Source organism: Stegodyphus dumicola, chromosome 5 (genome assembly GCF_044657685.1).
Source record: "Stegodyphus dumicola isolate Sdum_Otavi_A_Nest chromosome 5, ASM4465768v1".
NCBI classification, from domain to species: Eukaryota; Metazoa; Arthropoda; class Arachnida; order Araneae; family Eresidae; genus Stegodyphus; species Stegodyphus dumicola.
Genome location: NC_140772.1, coordinates 8,183,952 through 8,204,769, shown reverse-complemented (window position 1 = coordinate 8,204,769; position 20,818 = coordinate 8,183,952).

Here is a 20,818-nt window from a genome sequence, read left to right as displayed (position 1 = left end):
TTTGTGAATGGCCCTTACATAGAAAAATATGATGCCTTTTCACGCATGTAAAACAAACTGTTTTTAATCTACACCTCTTGACAGAATGTCCAGATTTCAGACACAGATAACAAGAGCGTGTCCTTTGGACCAAAACTTCTCTTTCTGACAACGATAAGTTACGCGCCTGAAAACATTCCGCAGAACTATGATTTATACTGGAACAAAATATGCAGCCTTTTCTAGCTTCATTAGAAGAAGTAAACAGTGCAGCTGCCGTAGGTTTTAAGTGAGGCTCTCTTATCTTTAAACCCGAATTCCCTTTCTTATTACCGTGAGCCAATCAATCGAAAACATTGAAAGATTTAGCTGCTAAAGAAATTCTTTCCTCACTTTCAACTTCACCGCGCAAGAAGCATAAAAGGCGCTCAAGGTCAGATTCCCTTTCTCTTAACTCGGCGTTTTCACCGGTTAAACTTTCTGATCCTTTACGCGAAAACCTAAGTCACTCCCAGGTTTTTAAGACTTCATTCGGCAATGCTGATTCTACCAATGGATATAATATCGCGCAATATTTGCCTCTATTTATTCCCAATATCTCCAAGGCTCTTAGATTAGATTCGAGTTCATCGTATAGTTTCCGCAAAGAGTGTGTACCTTGTTTTTGAATAACAAGGGTTAGCAAATCACGAATATAAATCTCCGTTAGTAATTCTTTGTTACCAAAACGCGTCTGCAATGCTTCGATTGCGCTCTTGTAACTATCGCCAGTTGGCGGAAAGCTTTTAACTATTTCCTCTGCAGGAGAATTCTTCTCCATAGCCTGTGCTAAATAAGCAAATTTATAATTATTATCTAATGTAGGATCTTTATCAATCTTTTGGAATTGCCCCCAAAATCCTAGCCATTTCTTCACGTTGCCGTCAAACATAGGCAATTTAATCTTCGGATAATGTAACATTTTATTCTGAATAACGGACGGATCAATTAAAGTTACATTCGGGGTTCCAGAAGTGAGATCTTTTACTTTACTTTTCAGAAGTCTCCACCTATCAAAATATAATTCAGATTCATCTATTTCTTTAATAAGTAAAGTCTCATCTGTAATTTCTTTAAACATTAATTCTCGTATTTTCATTTCAGTATCAAACAAAACTTTAGCTTTCTCGGCAATAACTTTTATTTTAATTAATTTTTCTTCCTGATTAAATTTAGTTTCTTCATTGTCAAATTCATTACAAGCTTTACTGAATAGTCTTCTATATTGAGTTCGTGCTAACTTTAAAGCCTCCATGATTCAAAAATAAAAAAGTCGCTTACCTTGCAGACAATATCCTGTCGCTTGATGCCAAATGTTGATTTTTCCGATAATAATCCCATGTGCTATATCTGACTTCGAATCTAATATTTTCTGAAGAACACAAAAATCTTGTCTAAAACTTAAAGGTTTATTTAACTGGAACTTCAACACTGATGAAAACTTAACATCATAAACGAAATCTTAACATCTTGGGCGGAAAAACTTCAAAGTGCTTTAAAGTAACAGCTATGCTGGCACGGTGAAGAACACTTTCCCTTAAAAGACAGAATCCATCTAGCCCTCTCTCGTATATCTCCATTCGCTGGATTCAGACATCCGCTCTTACGTGTTTTGGACTTAAACGGCCAGGCTGGAACTGGAATAGGACTGGATCAGGACCGGAACAGGACTGGATCCGCAACAAGACGGGAACCGGAATCTCTCATCCCCTGGCTTCTCCCCGGGCAGGTCTATTCTGGCTCGAACTAAAAGGAACTGCGGTGCCACTAAGGAAAGCACCTCCTTTTCTTGCCGGCGGTTGCCGTTACTACAGGCGACTATGCAAATATTTAACAATAGTACAACTTGAAAATGCATACAATTATGTAAACATTAGCTATTAATATACAGCATTATGGGGAATTCTCCTAGAACGTTCAAATGGATGCTCAATGGTAGGATCCTCCTCCGATACACTGGTTATATGGGCATAAACAGAGTTTGCAATTCTTTCAAAGAAAGTATTATGAACTTGCGAGGATGTAAGCATGAGCTGCAAAAATGTCGAGAACATTATGAATAATCTGGTTATGCGCAAAACAGAATGCATTCGCAAAATTCCTAATTAGTTTTTTTTTTTTTTTAAACCAAAGTTTCTTCCGATAACATTTGGGAGCCTAAGCAAAAGCTGGTATAGCACAAAAGAGAACTGGGTGAATCATTTAAAGTTAGAGAGTCCTTTTAACTTTGAGGTTAAGCTTTGAACTTCTTCTCAAGATTCCAAAAAAGCAACATTAGTTTTGCTTAAGGCATAATTAGTATGTTTTTGAAAGTTAGTTGGTTATCTAAGATTACACCCAGATATTTTGTAGAATTTACTACTGGGAACATTTGGTTCCAATTCGCATGTTTTGGTTAATTGGGTGGTTTATCTTGTACCTTCTAAATATAGCTATACTGCATTTACTTGTATTCTATTTGAATTTCCATAAGTGGCATCAGGGAGAGATTATAGTTAGGCTAATTTGCTAGTTTCCTATTGCAAGATTTGTATTCTATCTATTGCAATCAATTTTCATCTATTGCAATCTTGCTGCTGATAAGTTCCGGGAAATCATCGATGTGGGTGTTAAAAAGAATACGCCCTCGAGAAACTCCATATATAATTTTTCTACTTAATAGTTCGTCTCCCACACGAACTTGGAATTTTCGACAATGCAAATATGATTCAAGAAATTTAATCATTATTAGGAGGAAGATGGAAAGTTTACATTAGACTCCTTTATGCCATATTCGGTCAAAAGCTTTCTCAACGTCAAGAACGCAAGCTGTTATATATCGTTTTAGTGAAAGCCTCCGTAATAATCTCGACAAAATTGAGAATTTGTAACTTTGTACAGTGACCATTCATGAAGCAGAATGGATCGTTATTAATATTATTGTGATATACTAGAAATTCATTCAGTCTTTTAAGAAAAAAACCTTTCGAGTATTTTCCCAACGCATGGGAGCAAATGGACAGGCAATAGCTGGCAGGCAGCCTAGAAATTTTTCCAGGTTTTAAAACAGTAACATTCACAGCATGGTTCCATTGAGCTGGAAAGGAAGCCAAACGCATAATGTAGTAATAAGTACTGTTAAATTTCTTGGTACCTCTTTGATAGCCCTGTTGGTAATTTCACAAAAATTTAATTTTTTGATGCTTCTAGCAATTTCTTGAGGAGTCGTATGTGGGGTTATTGTATCTGTTTGTAAATATGAAATAAACTCGTTATGAGTCATATAATTGGGACAATTTTTGTTTTAAACCTAACGATAAAAGTATTCCACAAAAGAAATTATATCCAGTAAAAATATTGATTCTACATTTGATCACCTCACCTGTACCTTAAACTAAACTACGAGGAATTTGACATGCAGAGTAAATTTTAAAATTCAATGTCTTATTTTCCAGAATGAGATAAAAACATCATGTGATCAGTTCTTGCAATCACAATATTCAGAACATATAAAGTCTCTAACGACCAATGACAGCAGTCTTTGGCGTAACTCTGCCGGAACTTGCAAACAGAAAGTATTGATTGCGTTCTTTGCTATCGATAGACTGGTAGCTCAGACAGACACGGAGAAAGTAGAGCTTATTGCTAACAGTCTCGAAACCAGATTCAGTAACTTCACTTTTTGAATTTAGCACTGTATATTGCTAAATATAAGCCTAAAAGTGTACGTGGACTGCACGCTTCCTCCGGTTGTATGATCAAAAACGTACCCTCTAAATTTGTTTTTCCCCTCCATAATAATGATAATAGCTAATTAACTTTATGTACATATTAGAAATTAGTATTATTTTTTTCCATAAAAATTTTAATTGCTTATTAAGTACATTGCTATTTTCCAGAAAGGCAGAAACATAAATTAATTAAGCCTATTCCAAAACTGTCCAGTGCCATTCGAACACTCAAAATTACAGATCTAACAATCTCCTATCTTCGTTATCAAAGGTATATTAATTTATATTGCTTAAACACTTGAATGTTTTCCTACAGAATCAAAATATCAATACTGATGAAATGGGTTCCGAATTAAGAACCACTGGCTTCTACGGACTGTAGAGTATATTCATGGAAGCTTCCGCATATATATAAATGATGTAAGGAATATAATTTATTTATTAATACGAGAGAGAACTTATAACGAAAGAGAAGTCTGCTTATATTATTTGGTGAATAGAAAACTGGGCAAAAGTATTTTTTAAGTCAAGTTGTGCGGTTTTACTTTGAGTGAAGAATGTAAAATTGAATTTTTCGACATAAGTTTTTATTCAAAAAGACAATAATTTTACAATCGAATATAATCCAAGAAATTGCTGATCACCAGTTGTTTCGTAACCTCTTGTGATATAAGAGATAGAAAATTACTTTTGCTGCCGTCCGCTCTCCTTTCTTCAACTTTTCTCTAAATGAAACCGCTTTGTTTTATCGAAGCAAAGTGGTGGTCATGGAATGTAGATTTGCTCAATAATTGCTGTTTAGTTAGATGGTCCTTATGGAGTGCTTTTAGCTTTCAAATGTATTTTTGCTATATTTCGAATTTTTGAATTGGAACATGAGTGACGACAGTTCAACTAATGTAAAATTGAAGGATATTTTAACAAAAACAAATAACCTAGACATTCTCCCAAAGACGTATGCTTAAAGCAGCACGGTTTTTCATGTGACAAACAATAAGCAATTTGAGATTTTGGAAGCTTTAACGAAAAATGAAGTTAAGCCAGATACCGAGTTATGTTTTATTCTGGAATTTATAAAACGCTAAATGGAACGATTTATCATTCAACAGTCAAATAACAGTAGAGATTATTACTTATGTTCTGAAAATATAAATTGAGATTTCTAACAGGATTTGCTGTATTTAACTTGTAGGCTATGTTCGGCTTTTAATTAGGAAATACCGGTTATTATTGAAATGATGATTAATAATGCTAAGAATCATCAACAGGATTCAAACGCTCTAGAACAGCATTGCAAATAAAGCTACAATTGTCCGTAAATAATTACACAAACTTTACTTCTCAACATCAATTTCAACACCAGTATTTTTGAAACCTTTATCCAATGAAGGTAACATACCATCCGTCGGTGCGTAAATCTGGTTTTAAATTTAGTATGTGTAAAATATTAAAACGTTCACGAAAGAGACTTACATTCTAAAATTCTTGAAATAACTTAAAGAGATAAACTAGCTGGTAAAAATTCAGAATGTCAAAGAATCCAAAATTTTCGAAAACTCGCAAATTTTTTATTTTGAGTACACCCAACTCTATTTTTACTCGCAAATTTTTTATTTTTAATACACCCAACTCTTTTTTTCCACGGTCGTTTTTACACGATTTTCAAATAACGAGGTGCGCCAATAGGTCCAAACACACTTTTTTATTCTAGACGAATCCCTTCCAAAATATTTCTTTAATTCTAATTTTGTCAGTGTGATCAGCAGTTAGTCGGTTTATGCCCACACATGTGTTAGCGACTTCGTCAACTAAATCAAGGGATTTATGATGTTAAGAATGAAACCTTCGCCTCACCGAAGAGGGGCATCTATCCAGTCTTAAGCGCATGCACGAAATAGCTGTCGAGCAGGTGACGAAGGTCGAAGGTAACTTTTATCGAGTTCAAACTTCGGTTCAGACGCGATGTCGACGCTCTCTTGGGTTCCCGCGATTTTCGATATCCCAGTAGAACAAAAAATAAAAGATTTTCGAACATGTGTGAGTTTATAATAAACTAAGTAGTCGGTGAAGTTCAAAAACAGATAAAAACATGGAATAAGGGAAGAGTAGGAAATCAGAGTAATAATGAAGAGTACAACGTCATGATTCATCAAGCGATGTTTGCGAACACGAAGGAAACTTTGCTCTAGGCAACGAGTGCTGCAGGCCAAAGTTGACTGTAAAAATGACAAGCGTCTACGGAGAGAAGGCAACTTTTGGGATCATGAATCTGATCCTACCGTCTTACGCGCATCTCAGTTTGCGCATCATGTGACGTTAACAGATACGTCAAAAATGTGTCTGTTTACATTTTGCATTTGACTTCGTGCGTTTTATGCTTCGTTAGTATGTGAATTTTGCTTTCACATATTTATAATGAACTGAAGAATCTCTCAATAAAAGACCCTTCTCACGGCCAAATACTTAGGAATATTGTGAGGATTCTGCTTCAGAATATTAGAATATATAGCACCAATTTAAATGAGCTGGGTGGTGATATCAATGATCATTCAAGACAATAGATCTGAAATTCACATTTCCGCGTTGATTACGATTGGTAACATCTTTCAGAAAACTGTAATTTCAAAATCTTACAACTGTTCTATTTGCAAAAAGTGTTTTTCAAATGCCAGCAATTTATAGCATCATTTGAAGAACATACATTCCAATAAAAAGCATATTTCTACTGCTGAAATATTTAATTCCAATTCAGATCATGCATTTTATAAAGTCGTCAATGGTAATTCGATTTCATATACTTTTACTTCAAAATCCAGTATAACGTCAAAAAAGTTTTAGCTGCCCTGATTCCAAAAAAATGTTTCTCAAGTAACAGCAATCTAAAATGTCACTGCATGAAATTGCATATATCACAACAAACAACATTACTTGTATAATGTATGCATTTGTGAATTCAGATCAATTAGTTGTTTTAACTGTTTTAAAAAATGAAGCAATATTATGCAGAGTAAGGAAATCAAGATTGTGATCCGATGACAATGAGATTAATGTTTAAATGTGAAATGGAAAGTTGTTATTTATTATATTATCAGAGAATTATTAAACTGGGCATAATCGCCAAGGAAGGTATTGAATGCTACGCGAAAATATGTTTACTAAAAAATTTGAATTTCATAATGAATGTATCCAAACACATGCTTTGAGTCAAAAGTTTGAAACTTGATGGCTGAGTGTAAATATAAAATTATGGATGTTTAAATACTTTGTAATTAGGCACATAGGTCAGGTTAATCTTTTTAAATAAGCTAAGGAATGCAAGAGCTATATGCCTAAAGGAAAATATGCCTTCATGGAGGAATTTCAAGGCAAAACTGAAGTTTGAGTGCATATTAAAAAATAATACATCTAATTTTCATTCAATTTATACATATTTCATATGTAAAAAATTCTGATATATGCTACATTACTGTTAATTACTTTACTTGAAAAATATAGTAAATACACAGAAATTTAAGATTTGCACATTTCGAAAAATATTAAATATATGAGTATACATTATCCTTGTAAAAAGCATAAAATACATAAATATTTATTAAATTATTATAAATGTATTTGGAAATCAAGGATTTATTCTTTCATAAACTCCTGTTAACTTCAGTGATTCCGGATTAGGGGTTTTTCCAGATTATAGATCATAAATTTAAATCTGGTAAGATGGCATGCAGAAATTATACAATTAAAAATATGAAACCATAATTTCTGTGTTGATGCATGTGCAGAAAGTTTGTAGCTTTGAGGTCTGGATTATAGATCATTCCGGATTATGGACGTCCAGATTAAAGACTTTTGACTGTAAGTATCAAAAGAATTCCTTCCTTACATTTTGTAATAAATCAGTTACAAGTTTTAAACAATATAATGAAAAGTTTTCCTGTGGAAAACCTTCATTACATAATGTGCATTTATATAATTTTTTAATGATGAACACTCAAGGGCAGTAAATGCACTATCTGATTGTGAAAATAATAAATTTTTATTATTGTTGAACTGACGACTATATAAACTGCATTTAAATTGGAAAACTTTATTTTTACTTGCTTTGAGTCATGTGTGGAAAAAACACTATCAAAGAGCTCTGGATGTAAAAACAAAAAATACTGCCTCTGGAGACAGTAAGTGAAAATACATGCAAGATCGAAGTACTGTAGGCAGTTCAGGTAGAATGTTATAGCTAACATTCAACCTGAAATGGTCTTTACTAATATCTCAACTATGAACTAGCAATAAAAATGTTGCAAATTTACTAACTGTAGTCTACTACTATACTGTTATGTTACATAATCCTTAGCCATTGAAAGGCTCCTCAATGATAAAATCACAAATATCTGAATTATTAAGTAAACTGCAGCTATGGCTCTTACAGTTATTTTAAAATTAGATACTTCTATTTAAGCTTCATGTCTATTAATTTCATTTTAAAATCCAGGTTGATGTGTGTTTTTTAAGACAAAACACAGAGCATCAATGATAATTCTGAGCACCTTGTTCTCCAGCTGTTACACAGACAGTCGATTCATTGGCAGCAACCATCCAGTAAGATGATGTACATAAAAACATGTTATTCATGGATTGATAAACCTCTTTATTTTAGTACTGAGTAGTGAATCATGTTTAGTTACAGAAAGAATTCTTATACTTTCTTTGTCAACCTTGTCCTTGACATATAATATACCTCTTTTAAAATGATAAATTATCACAAATAATACTTAGGTATTATTAGCTTGACATTGTAAATATATTGAGAATAACATGATGAATATGAATGTCTAAAGTATTTATTTTTTCAAAAAAGTAACAGTTTTTTCAAAGAAATTGACTTTAATTTTCTTGTTTTCACACTATTGTAATAACAATTTAATGCATTTGTCTCACATGCACGACTTAATGATATAATTAAAATACAGTACAGTCAGGATATATGGAAAAACAGTGCACTTCATTGCTCTTGTACAGATGATGAAATGTCAATAATTTAATTCATAGTTGAAATGCCAGTTGTAACACCAACTTATCACATAGCTGATGCAACAGAATGTGCTCATATGTGTCGTAAATAAGCTTTTTAATACACTTTAACGCATAAGCTTAGTATAAGCAATAAAGAAATTTCAGGAACAAATAATAGACACTCTCTATCATGGTCCTGTGATTACCTGCTAAGAAATAAACTAGCATAACGTATATTTCCTCATTATTTGCACATGTTTTAGCAATAATTTACAGAAGATAGGCATGCTTAATTAACAACAATCATAGGTAATATTTCATTATTATTTAATGTATAAAAAGAAATAAACTTTTTTAATGAAAAGTGCACTACTTAATAACTTTCATTAGCAAAAATTTTATTTTTTTATCTCCAAGCATAAATTAATTTTTTTAACAAACACCGATTTATTAATTGAACTGTATTTCACTGTAGATCAAATACAGATGTAATACAATTTCATCCATTCTCAACACATGACGCAAATTTCAAAACCACAAAGTACTTCACGTAAATAAACAAAATTTCACGAAGTGCACGGCAGCATATGCGCAAATTGAGATGCGCACGGGAGGATCAGATCACGATCCCAAAAGTTGCCTTCTCTCCGTAGACGCTAGTTAAAAATGCGTTTCTCCTCTCTGTCACGTGACTATTTACCTTCCTCGGCGAATTCTATGAGCTGCTGAGCAGCTGCAAAACCTGCTTTGAGTTTCTCCGCTGGAGTTTTCGCCTTCTGTATTTTCTCGAGTAAGTCGACAGTAGTTTCTAAGCGTTTCTGAATACTTTCATCCAAAATGCAGGTCATAAGGGTTTCAAAAATACTGGTGTTGAAAGTGATGTTGAGAAGTAAAGTTTGTGTAATTATTTACGGACGATTCTAGCTTTATTTGCAATGCTGTTCTAGAGCGTTTGAATCCTGTTGATGATTTTTAGCATTATTAATCATCATTTCAATAATAACCGGTATTTCCTAATTAAAAGCCGAACATAGCCTACAAGTTAAATACAGCAAATCCTGTTAGAAATCTCAATTTATATTTTCAGAAAATAAGTAATAATCTCTACTGTTATTTGACTGTGAGGTTGACTCAGGAGACGTCCTAGGAAGCACTGGTTAGGATCTGTACCTAGGCAGTCTCAACCACGGGGGGGTACATAAACACTCTTCACAGGACTAGAACCCGAGTATTATACTCAGGTAGGTTCGGGTTTGGCAGGGACCGTACTGGTATTGTCGTGTCCGTTTCCTCGGTTGTTGTGGAGCTAATATGTAGATGGTAAGTGGGTCTCTTCGATGGGGGTTTGGCCCTCATAGTCCCTGTGGCGGGGACTGACAAAGTAAAGCAAGGCACCGATTCTGAATAACCCGTAGCCAAAGGAGTGGTGCCCCGAGGCGAAGGTGACTTCGTATCTTTTTGAATTCGTTTCTAGATTTTCACCTTGCTAAGGCTGTGTATAAAGCCGGGCCGGGACTGTGGGGTCTGCGCCGCCACTGATGAGTCCCGTACAGAGCCCGTTCAGCAACATTTCGTACGGAATATCCAGGTAGAAGGAGCGTCCTCTGGTGTGTGTGTGTGTGTGTTATTTGACTGTTGAATGATAAATCGTTCCATTTAGCGTTTGATAAATTCCAGAATAAAACATAACTCGGTATCTGGCTTAACTTCATTTTTCGTTAAAGCTTCCAAAATCTCAAATTGCTTATTGTTTGTCACATGAAAAACCGTGCTGCTTTAAGCATACGTCTTTGGGAGAATGTCTAGGTTATTTGTTTTTGTTAAAATATCCTTCAATTTTACATTAGTTGAACTGTCGTCACTCATGTTCCAATTCAAAAATTCGAAATATAGCAAAAATACATTTGAAAGCTAAAAGCACTCCATAAGGACCATCTAACTAAACAGCAATTATTGAGCAAATTTACATTCCATGACCACCACTTTGCTTCGAAAAAACAAAGCGGTTTCATTTAAAAAATAAGTTGAAGAAAAGAGAGCGGGCGGCAGCGAAAGTAATCTTCTATCTTTCATATCACAAGAGGTTACGAAACAACTGGTGATCGGCAATTTCTTGGATTATATTTGATTGTAAAATTATTGTCTTTTTTTGAATAAAAGCTTATGTCGAAGAATTCAATTTTACATTCTTCACTCAAAGTAAAACCGCATAACTTGACTTAAAAAATACTTTTGCCCAGTTTTCTATTCACCAATTAATATAAGCAGACTTCTCTTTCGTTATATATTAATAAATAAATTATATTCCTTACATCATTTATATATATGCGGAAGCTTCCATGAATATACTCTACAGTTTGTAGAAGCCAGTAGTTCTTAATTCGGAACCCAAACATTTCACCAGTATTGATATTTTGATTCTGGAGGAAAACATTCAAGTGTTTAAGCAATATAAATTAATATACCTTTGATAACTAAGATAGGAGATTATTAGATCTGTAATTTTGAGCGTTCGAATGGCACTGGAGCGTAGAAAAGAGAGCGGGCGGCAGCTAAAGTAATCTTCTATCTTTTATATCACAAGAGGTTACGAAACAACTGGTGATCGGCAATTTCTTGGATTATATTTGATTGTAAAATTATTGTCTTTTTTTGAATAAAAACTTATGTCGAAGAATTCAATTTTACATTCTTCACTCAAAGTAAAACCGCATAACTTGACTTAAAAAATACTTTTGCCCAGTTTTCTATTCACCAATTAATATAAGCAGACTTCTCTTTCGTTATATATTAATAAATAAATTATATTCCTTACATCATTTATATATATGCGGAAGCTTCCATGAATATACTCTACAGTTCGTAGAAGCCAGTGGTTCTTAATTCGGAACCCAAACATTTCACCAGTATTGATATTTTGATTCTGGAGGAAAACATTCAAGTGTTTAAGCAATATAAATTAATATACCTTTGATAACTAAGATAGGAGATTATTAGATCTGTAATTTTGAGCGTTCGAATGGCACTGGAGCGTATTTCCGAACCCTACCCCACTTTTCAAATTTTTGACGTCACGGAAATATCGACTAGTTTCACCTGGCAAGACGCCTACCCCACTTTTGACTACTACGGCGCGCTTTCGAAAGAATTGTGCTGCTGAATAGTGTGTTTGGGTGCTAATTGTGAGATTTTCGCAATTTAAATTATTATGAGTGGGAATTTACGCAAAATCTTTAGTCAATGATTATTGTTTAACGCCGTAGTGTATTTGAGGAAAGAGGAGAATAATTCACTGCTGATGTATACATTAACAGTATGAAAAATCTGGAAGGTGATTTTCGGCAATAAATGTGCTGCATTTCATCGCAAAATTCAGCGACGCCAGTAAAATAAACGAAAGTGTTCGAAAAATATATCCACATCTGACCACATCCACACTATACAAAAATTGTATGTGTGTCAATACAACAATTTAAATAAAAAAAAAAATTGCAGAAAACTTCAGATCAAGGAATAAGAATTGCATTGCCTCTATGTGCTTAAAAACTACGAAGCATTCTGCAGACTTTCGTGCCAAAATCAAGTTTGACAAATAAATTAATGCATTTTATTGTTTCTTTTAGTGTATATATTTGAAAATTATTAAAATAACTTGAACAGTTGTTTAATTGCTTAAAACAGCAATAAAGTTCATTTATACAGATATACAAGGAACTTCATAATTCATTGCTTTGTTGAACAACTGAAATTTACTAAATTACCTAACTTTATAATATTAAATATCTTTGTAACTGTGTTATTATGCTCTGTTTTATAAAAGCTTAACTACTTCTAAAAGCTAACTACTAACTAAAAGTTTAGCTACTTACTATTCATTTGTTATACATTAAAATATTTTCTGATTTATTTACTAAATGCGTAATCAATTATCAGGATTACTAAATGTATTAAGAATTTCCATACATGCTTGTGCAGTGTGAATGCATGTTTGTGTAATGAACTTTGATTTTCATGAACGAAAAAGAAATACAATCTACGAATAAGTACTTCTTTGTTTTCCAGTTCCTGTGTTTAGCTGTAAAAGTAAATTCACTTCAAGTATGTGTCTGTGCAATTTTGACGATGTAAATGCTGAAATGTATGTATAGTAAAAACTCAACAAAAAAAGTATCCGGAAAGCTCTTGAAATTTTGGATAGCCGAGCATATAAAAAATGAAATATTGTAATAAGTGAATGGAAGAATAAACTACTAGTCTAAAATCATAAAAACAGTTCATCTTATTTGTATCAACTTGACTATCGAAAGCCAATACTTAATATTATGCACGATTTTGAAAAAAAATGTATGCTGCTGATCTTTGGAATATGATAACGGGTGATTTTTACAATGGTTGTTATGTGGATTAAGACTGCAAGTTGAGACTTTAAATATGAACAATAGTAATCTGAAAATTTGAAGTAGTAATTTTATATCCAAGAATCTCTGCCAAATAACTTCCATGTTTTAAGTAATTAAAAAATATATTTTTAACCACTTATTATTAATTTTATAAAGTACATTCTATAATTTAAATTTTATTTACTTTCATCTATTTTTAATGTTTGCCAGTATAAATTTCATACTATGTACTTTTTTAAGATTTCACAGTTGCTAATTAAACTTCCTTTACAATTTATTTAGTTATTCTATACATACATTTATATTTTATGTAAGAAAGGGATTTATGTGCAACAGATATACAGTGAAAATCATTTAACACAAAACTGAGGGGACTGAAATATTTTTTCGTGTTAAAGAATATTGAAAGGGGGAAAAAAAGCATATATTCAACAAAATTAAGCTTATTAAAGTATATTTTATTTACATAGATATGTATATATGCATATATTTAATAAAAACCAATGAAACAAAAACATCCACAAGAACTTAATGGAATTTAATACAAAATTTTCAAGTTTTTGAAAAACAAAACATTTATTGAGTTTTGGAAAAATAATCTGATATTTTTCTTTGCATTGTCTTTTTAGCATCAAATTGTTCAATGTCAAACATTTTGTTATTCATTTTACCATTGGAATGTGCGTCTAAATAACTGTCCATACTTTTTATGATATTCCTCATTTCGGATGACATGGGAACAGGAACTGCATTCATTTTATTTTCGTCTCTGCATCAATGATATCTTTTTAGCTTTGAACAAACTCCAAAATAACTTTGTCTGCCATAATTGGGGCTGTACACGCATTATCATAAACTACTGCAACGAATTCTTCCGATAGTACAGTAGGACAGTTCCTTAATACAGAAACTTTCTCAAACATTTCATTAAGTGTCAGCTCAGTTTCAATATCCTACTTCTCCATTTCTTTCGGAGCCAAAGAATCTGATACTTTTGAGAATCGTGTGTAATGAAAATAATTTTCATTCAACCTTGGAGTCGCTGAATTCTATGCAGTGCAACATATGAGCCAAAGTCACTAAATTTTACTCACACTGCCATGTACTCGTCACTGAATTCCAAAGCTAACTGATGAGAGATGAGGCGTTTGTAGACGTGGAAGGCGAAAGTCCGTGGATAAACAAAACTGGCTCGTGTCACAGGCTATTCCGAGGGTATTTCAAAGTCAAATTAGCCTCTTTTCTACGAAACGTGTGAAACCACCTCTCTTTCATTTCACACCCCACTTAAATCTCGCCAGCGATGCCAGAGTTTTCTGTATTTTGTTCATTTCCAGAAAGGATATCTTTTCGTGTTAAGAGAAACAAAATGCATGAAATTACATAGTACAGTCAAAAGTCGTTAATTCGGATACCCATAATCCGGAATGATCTATAATCCGAACTTCAAAGCTAAAAACTTTCTGCGCATGTGCCGCGTTGACACATTAGACGTTTACGCATGCGCGTAAGACTTTTTACGACTGCGCAAGCGCAGAATACGTTTTCGCGTGTGCGTTTTACATATAACGGACGGTATAAGCTAAAACTATCTAATTATCTATTTCAGTTAATGGTGATGATTGCATTGTTCCTTAATCTTCGAATTGGATCTGGCTTATTATTTTTTGCAGACTGTAAGAGCAATTTTATAAAAGTAAACTTGAACTTTCGATTATGTCAAATAGAATTTCCGATTCAGGAGCTCCCAAAGGATCGTACAAAACGAAAGTATGTTTCGATGTCCATCAAACAAAATGTGGAATTGCTGCAAAAAATGGATAAAGACATGAAGAAGGTGACAGAGAGGTTAGTGAAAACGAAAAAATTTCGATTGACAAATTAGTCGGTATTCTCGGCACAGCAATTATAGGACTTGGAATTTTGTAACTGAACAAGAAATTATGTCTGTTTATAGAATTAAAGAGAAAGTATTATCACATAAAACGAAGCAACTTAAACAACTTACATTGAAAGAAATGTTTAATAAAGTAAACAAATAAATATTAACCTTTTTTTTTTTTTTTTGTAAATTTTGATACCCTTTAGATCATAATTGTTCTTTATTTCATAAATTACGGTTTCATATTTTTAATTTTAGAATTTCTGCATGCCATCTTACGAGATTTAAACTGTTGATCTATAATCCGAAATCGCCGAAGTCCCGACGAGTCCGGATTAATGACTTTTGACTGCAGTTTGTCGGGACCGTTGCATTATTTCGTGTTAACCGATATTTCGCGTTAAACGTATTCCACTGTATACAGATGTGTTTGGACTATGTATATACAAATATTTTTTTAAAAGGAAAATTTATAATCCTTCCAAAAATTTTTGTGCATTAAGGCTGCTAAAAATTGATTAGTAAATATACAAAGAAAGAAATTTAGAACCAATTTTTCAGTAAGAATAAAAATTGAAATTGAAATTAACTTGATAAAATCCTGTTTAGACTTGTAAAATCTTTTTAATTTTGGAAGATATTTTTAATGATTTTACTTCCCTCCCCCCCCCATTTTCCTTTGCTACTGCTGTTTGATAAGAGGTTCTAGTAAAGTTTTGTGTTAAAATTATTTTGAACTTTCAAAGATTTTCCACTGCAGGATTTTTAATTTCTTTTTTTAGATTAGAAAAATATTTTTAAATCGGAAGATATTTTCAATGATTTTCCTTCGCTTTGAGGAGGACTAGAATTTTTTGGTGAACTATTAAGATAAAAAATATATTGAAATGGTTCATCAGCTGATTCTGGATACAGAGAAGCAAGAATTTTGTTTTAGAAAGGGAAATGTAATTAAATTCGACATACCTCCTCTTGACGATATTATGTTAAAGTTGGTTGGATTCCTCATCTTTCTTGTTCTTTTATACTACTTTTTTGGTTTTTCTTGTGATGGTTTATTTTAACATGTTGACTGCCGTGGGGGTCACCGGTGACCTGCACTCGACTTGGCTACAGCGCCGTGGGTGCCACTGGCAACGCGACCAATAGTAAAATACATAATTAGAATAAATATTGATACTGATAAATATTTAAATAGTACCATTGTTACTATAATGGTTTGAAGAAGAATAAATCGTAAGAATTTAAATTATAAATCACAAAAATGGTCTACAGATGTTTGGAGGTCGCTGGTGACCCCCAGCATGAAGCACGATTATATAATATTATGTTCTGTAGATAATATTTCGACATAATATATATCGCACAATAAAAATTTCAAGTTGGCGTCATGCGCAAATCACGTAAAATGCTCGCGGCAGTCAACGTGTTAATTTTTACATTTTAAATTAGCCTTGTTCCACATTTATAGGATTTTATGAAGATCATTTGAACTTCAATTTTTTAGTCTTTGTGAAAAGTTGTTTCTAAATTTCTTTATATACTATGTATAAGAACTCCTACACTCCTAGAAAAAACTGATTTATATATTTATTTATCCCAAATTTTCATTTTGAAACATTTTAGTACATGCTTTTCCTCAATATTTTAAAAGTTGATTTTTTGTTGAACTGAAATATGTAATATGGAAAACTTCTATCAAAAAACATAACTCAGAATCAAAACAGGAGATAAATAGAGATAATAATAATGTGGGGGATATTTGATTCTCTTCCCGTAATTTTAGTCTAATTAGTCATTTGAAACATTTTAGTGTGTTTTTCCATTTAGCTGAAACAGTAAAAATATAGAAAAATTCCCACAGAAACATAATTCGGCTGAGAAACAAAACAGGCAAAAAAAAAAAAAAAAAAAAAAAAATGGGTTGGCGTCAGGAAACTGATTGGTCTAAAACAGAGCTTCTTAAACTTTTTTACAGTCGTGACCCTTTTTTATCATAGATTTTTTCCACGACCCCAAAATATTTATGAAAATTTTGTGCGACCCCATAAGCATTGCGAAAATCTGACACACGCGCAAATGAAACTGTCAATTTTCCCACTTGTATTGTAAGATAGTATTGCAGTTTTAGGTCATTATCTTTAATTTCTCATTTTAAGACATAGAACAATGTGAAAATTTTAATTAAGTAACAGACGAAATGACAGCGTCACGTGCAAAGCAAGTAAAATAAACATTTATATTATAAAATGAATGCATTGAAACATTTTTTTTTTCTCTTTGTCTGTATTGTCTTATCTTTATCTATTTTCAAATACATTGTGTAAAAATATTGGGTAATTGTAAAATTATTATATTAAGTTTAAGAAATACCAAAACTACTAAAATGTTTTGTGACCCCCTGCTGTAGATGAGGGTTGCGATCTACAGTTTAAGAAAGTCTGGTCTAAAATAACGTTACAATATTTGATTTTGTTGGAACATTGGATAACTGAGGCCACAGCCAGTGCAGTTATGGCAGGTGTGCAAATTTTGGAATTTACAGAAATATCAAGTAGCAAAATTTTTGGAATTTAGGAGTGGAAAAGTTTTTAGAATTTAGAAAGAGAGATTGCATAGCACAACAAAATGTACCTGAAGCTAGGACTCCATTGCATGGTTATATTATAAGGAGTGTATGCCTGAATGCAAAGATGCATTTTGAGTCATCATCGCTAGGTCACCAGCCTACACAGCATTGTGCGATAACATCATTCATGTAAATAAGAAATAAAATTGACTGCACTTTAGTTAAATAACCAATTTCATTCCTTGTAAGTATTATGCAAGAGTATTGTAATTGTTGAATAAGAATACAACACTTGCTTTCTGTTCATCTCAAATGGGATAGATATTCTACCAGTTATTCCAGCAGAAGTTTGCAAGAACGGATCATTCTGTATTTAGTTAGATAATCAAAATACACAAGCTATGAACATAACATATTAAATCGTAATTCACTTTTCACATTAGACAGCAAATGTTTATCAATTTTCACATAAGTCATACTGTCTCGTAAATTTGAAAATACTCTATTGTATGCTGTTCTGTTGAAGATAAGCCTGAAATAATTTTTTTAAAAATGCAACTGATAACTTGTTTTTTTACAAAATGAACGAATTTGTGGGGGGTCACCAAATTCAAAGAAATTTATTTCACAATAAAAGATATATGGAATTTGAAGAGAATTTTGGATGTTTTTTAACATTTGCCAGGAATTTTAAATTAAACATTTCCATATTTTAATTCTGATTTTATTGCTTTCCACTTGATTTATGTGTTATGCTTGATGATTTCCAAACAGCTCGAATCAAATTTCAAAGCAACTGTATACGCGCAGCTAAGATTTAGTTTTTTCGGCTATCTTAGTAGTGTCTTGCATGCAATTTGTAATTGTAATACGCATCATTTATAAACTATGTTTCTTATTTCTAATCAAATTTGTTGTCAAGTAAGCACATAACATATCCTAAGCATTGGAAAATTCAGTAGTGTCTCAAAGGATAATAAAAACAATTTTGTTTTCGTTGCAATTTTGTTCATGATGGTTAAATGGCCCAAAATCTCTTGTAAGAGAAATGGGATGGATGCACCAACGTCAAATAAACTTAGAGAAAAACTATTAATGAAAATGTAAACAAAAATGTAACCATTGGCTCTCTTTCTACTTCTTAAAAAAAATTGAGTAAATATCAAGAGTTTATTTTATACTGTTTTACATGTTGCATTATCAATGGAAAAAGAATATCTATTGTGTGTTAAATGCAGTGAAAACTTGGCAAATGGAAAGCATGAAACCTGCGAAATTAAAAATACATTTAAAAATGGTACTTTTCCCGTTTTGCCGCCGCAAACATTAAAGTCGCCAACAACGGTACTACTGATGCCAAACGGAATATCTTCGCTGCCAACGTTTTCTGCCTCATTTTCGAAACAAACCGCAGCCATTTCTTATCAGATTGTTTCTTTCAATACTGGCATACAATTACATAGAATTTTTACAAGATAATTAAAATTTATGCCCCAAGACCATTTGCGGTAATTAAGACAATTAGACTGCAATCAAACCACTCACCCGAAGGCAAAATGAAGGGTTAAATTCATCAATTCTAATGAGAATGCAGTAGTGAAGTAAAGCACTGCGGTTTCTCATAATTTCTGAGTAAGCTATATTTGTACGAATTGAAATAATTCTTGCATTTAAACTTGTATTCCAAATTAAGATTTAACTTGAAATTAATGTAGATAATTACTGAGAGAATTAGATTTTTGTAGCGTAGTTTACGTGAGATGAGATCACGTGGTGTTACGTGATACGAACTGGCGAATCAGGATGTTGAACCATGAAAACATAGTAAATTCTTAATGTCTTTTAACAAATTTATTATCTCTATTTATTGGCTTTTTACAAAATTTTAAAAGATATTAAAATGTTTGTGCCTTCAAAATAAAAAATTCTTAGAACTAACGTCTGTTAACATTTTTTTATTTGTATATTGTATGTTGTCGTCAACAAAGTCTGCTTGGCGAGATTTGCGCCAGTGAAACTGAAAAGTACCTCAGAAACTAAGCATAAAGATTAAGTAAATAAATCTGAAGAATTTTTTTAAAGAATGAGCTGAGAGCATTTAAAGTTTAAATGTGTTTTTGAAAAAATATACAACAGTTCCTGGGAAGGATTCACAGGCATCCTTAAAAGTTTCATATTTAATTGCAAAAAATTTAAAACCTCATACAATTGGAGAATCGCCCATTCTTCCTTCAGCAATTAAAATGACATCATTTATGCATGCAGAAAAATATAGTAACGATTTAAAAACAATAGCATTAAAAAAAGATACTGTTTCTCACCACATTTTTATTATATCAGACACTATAGAATACAAAATCCAGTCTTTACTATAAAACTTGATGAAACTACCGACAGTACTAAAATGTTTCAATTTATCGTTTATGTGAGATATGTTTTTGAAAACGACGCAATAGAATATTTTTTATGTTGTAATATTTGGGAAGGAAAAGCAACTGGAGAGAAAATATTTGAAATTATTATCAGACATTTTGAAACATGAAACAATCTTACCTAGACACACTGTGTCACAGTTTATACTAATGTAAGCTTTTAAAACTAAGCCAATACTTTGGCAAGGAGAATTGAACCAAAAAAAAAAAAAAAAAAAAAAAACAGAAACATGCTTTTCCACAATTTACTAAAGAAAATAATACAGATTTTTTGTTTAAAACGACATATGATAAAATTGACAGAAATTTTTTTGAAAAATTTCCAAATAAGGAATTAGGTTGGATCTGTGACTCATTTTGCCATTGGTATTTTCAATTCCAATGTATCTCTAAATGAAAAAGACCAATTAATTGATATTTTAAATGACGGAATACTGTGTGTTAAGTCTCTAACTTGCCAAAAATTTTAGTTGATTGGAAACTAATATGCCGATTTAAAAGGAATGAAAGTAAATTATTACGTTTCTTACATAAAATTGCACAATAAACCTTTAGCTACTATTTAAAACTTCTAAAATGCTTATGTTACATTTTTCTGTTATGTAAGCATTGAAAGTGGATATCTCACTAAAATAGAAATAATTTTGCTATTGAATTAACATGGAGAACTTTTTTATTGAAATATTTTTTCTCTGTGACATTTGTTGCATCTACTACAAAATAAAGATTAAAGAACTGTTTTAAAACATTTTGAATTCATTGTCATATTGATCTATGAAGCACTAGATTAGTGAGTTTTT